This window comes from Drosophila pseudoobscura, chromosome X (assembly GCF_009870125.1).
Source record: "Drosophila pseudoobscura strain MV-25-SWS-2005 chromosome X, UCI_Dpse_MV25, whole genome shotgun sequence".
Taxonomy (NCBI): domain Eukaryota; kingdom Metazoa; phylum Arthropoda; class Insecta; order Diptera; family Drosophilidae; genus Drosophila; species Drosophila pseudoobscura.
Genome location: NC_046683.1, coordinates 20,607,960 through 20,611,293, shown reverse-complemented (window position 1 = coordinate 20,611,293; position 3,334 = coordinate 20,607,960). Strand labels below are relative to the sequence as shown.

At 45.4% G+C, this 3,334-nt stretch overlaps 1 long non-coding RNA gene across 1 annotated transcript; it reads left to right on the top strand.

The window, feature by feature from the left end:
* Positions 1-788: 788 nt before the first annotated feature.
* Positions 789-3,334, top strand: LOC26532291 (uncharacterized). The gene is made up of 4 exons (XR_001453458.2): positions 789-947; positions 1,931-1,976; positions 2,043-2,635; positions 2,716-3,334. It is a non-coding gene; the product is annotated as an uncharacterized lncRNA (long non-coding RNA).

The following is a 3,334-nucleotide window of genomic DNA, read 5'->3' as shown; positions in this document are numbered from 1 at the left end:
GGTTTAGTTTCTGTACTTTTTACATCGCACAATAAAAAAAGTATGCTTATCCCGTTTCGAATTCTTTGGAAGTGGTCCCAGGATTGATGTCATCATAATACCATGCACATACCATGCACAGCCCACACAGCCTGGAAACTTCCCGCCCCAGCCAAGGTTATCCAACTGGAAATTTCCCGCTTGTGAAAAAAATGGTAGCTCAGTCGTTGACAAATGTGAAGCACAGGTATGGTCAGATCATTTGCCTATTCTTTTAAGTTTAAAAGTAGATGGAAGCTCGGTAATCCAAAAAATACTAAAAGGCAGCAGGTTCTTCCACTTCCACTTTAGAGGAAGGCCCAAAACAATGAGGAATACCAACAAAAAGTAAAGAGAAGCATAAGTGATTTGCTAAGCAAAAAAAATAGGATTGCTATTGAAGATGCCACTGAAATAATAAAATCTTCTCCATACGAATCGAAAGGCAGGCCTGCAACTCAGGGCAATAACAAGTGGTACAATGTGAACAGCACGAGTGTCGAATTGACGGTATAAACCAAGCTTTTATATTATGTCTGAGCACACAAACGCACTCAAAACATGTAACGGGCCTGAAGCGACGGAGAACGTAGTTTGAAAGGTTGGCGGGAAGAATTAATCGGTTAAGATTTCAGGTCCAGGGATACAAACTACCACCTTTTGACAGGCGCAGGGTTACTTTGACCTTTAACATGCGCAGGGTTACTTTGACTGTTAACAGGCAGGGATGCTTTGGGTTTCTAACAGGTAGGGGCAATGTCTGGCTGACAGGCCTTGTCAAATACCTTTTCCTGTGAAAATCTTGATGAGACCAGTTGTGCGCGTGAACGATTTTTTTAAGAAAAGTGCCATCCGCAGAAAATTCTGTCGTTAAACAACTAAACACCACCAGGAAAAGCCTTACCTTGTGCTCGATCGCTGTATTTTGGGTGAGTGCGAAGAAAAAAAAGTCCGCAAAACGGATTTTCATCAAATTTTGTGCAGCTCACGCACTCGGTGATTCCCTTGCTTGTACAAGTGGAGTGGCGGGCCACGGGAGTCCCGCAAGAGATCCCGCTCGGAGCAAAGGCGCAATAGCTTCAAAGACCGGACGGTCTTTCGCGATTCGCGCGGGGCAGCGAACTACGCTGTATAAACGCACCCCATCTTCCAGTCGCGGCTAAAGCCGCAGAGCGCAGCAAGCCGAAAGCTGGAGTAGACAACCGCCTTCCGCTCAAAGTCGTCGCCTGCAAGGAACACCCTTCAGGGTCGACCTCTAGCGCGCGCCAAGGCGCGGGAATAGAAAGCTTAAGAGGATCACAGACCATGCTACAGGGCTAAAGCCACCTGCGGCCATCGTTACTGGTTGTTCAAACGCCAACCATGCTGCCGCGCCAAAGCCACCTGCGGCCATCGTCTTCATGGTTGTCATAACCACCTTCGGCTATCCCATTCGCCCAGACTCCGTCTAGAATTCCGAGTACGGCTGCTTCAGGGAACACCGTACCGAATCGTAGGTGCAGCGGATGCTGGCCTCGCCTTTTGCCACCCTAAAGATTAAAGAATCGTTCAGAGAGACCGAATGCTTGACAATCGCGTAAATTTGTATCTTCATGAAAACAATTATCGATCCAAAGTCATTAAGGTACCAGTTCCCACTGGGATTTCAGGGGAATGTTTTTTAGTATTCACAGTTATAAGTATTATTAACAAAATCGCTAGTTTAATTCAACTTTTATTCGTTAAAGTGTTATCATGCTTAATCAATCTTTATAAGTATTCATATGCCATCTTTGTCAGTGAAATTCAGATTGAAGTGTTCGGAAGAAAAGTCCCCAAATGTTCTGTGGCTCGATACCGAGAGTAAAGGTCGGGATGGGAATTCTGAGTGTAGCACCTTCCTGAATTAACGCTTATTTTCACTTTTATTCAGCCTACACCGGAAGATCGATCTTTCGTCGTTGGAGATTGTACAGTGAGTGAGTAAACAAACACACCGAAATTTGAAAATCGCTAAATTCTGATAATATTATTGGTAATTGCAGCATCGAGTCAGGGTTGATCTAGGAGGGCAACAACTCCACCCGCAAAGCCGACGAGCTAGAGCCGGAAAATATTAGCGTGCCCAGCTCTCTCAAATCACAACACCGCTCTCGAAAAAAAGACTCGTTGCACGTTACAAACATATGAATAGTATTTGTTTCAGAGCAGAGCTTTTGTTTTGTTTCGCGTCGAGTCGACTGCTCGTAGACCTGAAAACTGCTACTGAATATCGCCCATCAGCAGTGCCTTGAGATTCCCATTACAAAGTGAACGTCTGATCTCGAAACTGTAAAACCTAGCACACGTAATATTGAATGCTACTCGAAACGGACGGGGTAATCGGAACAATAATCGTCAAAAACATGAGCGACAGATAAGGATTCGTCTTGGCCTCTATGGGGCTGTCCAATCCGGAGACGCCCACGAACTCGGGACAGCAGGCGTCTCAGCAAGACCACTCCAGGTGCAATGCTAGCACTGAGCCCATAGCCACGGAGTACTTTCACTGCTTGGTGGACCAACTGCCTGAGGCACACGACATGGCCGCTCAGATGACGAGATCGACGGCCTAAATTTTCCGAGCGGAGATTCAAAGGTGAGTGCCCACACAATCCACCTCACAGGCTACCCCTCAATGCCTAACCCCAATCTTTCTTGCATTGCCTCCCACTCCAGCTGCGTCTCATCACTTTCCAAGAGTGAAACAACCTGATTTTAGACCTGCTCCATATCTTACATTTTCGCTGTCGTTCTTCAGTTGACGCTGCCTATGTGTTTTGCCAAAAGCTGGGTTTCTAACGAAAGGCTGTCCGTGTCCAAAATATTCCGGTGGAACGCATTCTGGATGAACTTTATGATTGCGCAAAGGTCCTTGCGCAGCCTTCGGTGCAATCATAAAGCTCCTACAGAATGCCTATCACCGGAACATTTGGGACACGAACAGCCTTTCACTGGAAACCCAGCTTCTGGGCAAAACCCATAAGCAGCGTCATCCAGAGAGAGACAGTGAAAATGTAGGACATAGAAAAGGTCAAAAATAAGGTGCTTCACTCAATCGGTGTGTACCTCCTCCATAGAGCGATAGCGAATGCTGCCGGTGCTGCCTTAATGCCTCTTCCAGTCCCCATTGAAGATGACCTATTCGAGTCTTCCTTTACTACTGATGTTGTTTTTAGCTAAATTTTATTAATACATTTAAGATTTACATTGATAAATATAATAATACTCATCGAATTATGCTGCTGAAAAAGCTCAGTAGCTCAACATAACATAAACAGTTAAATCAGAAAAAACA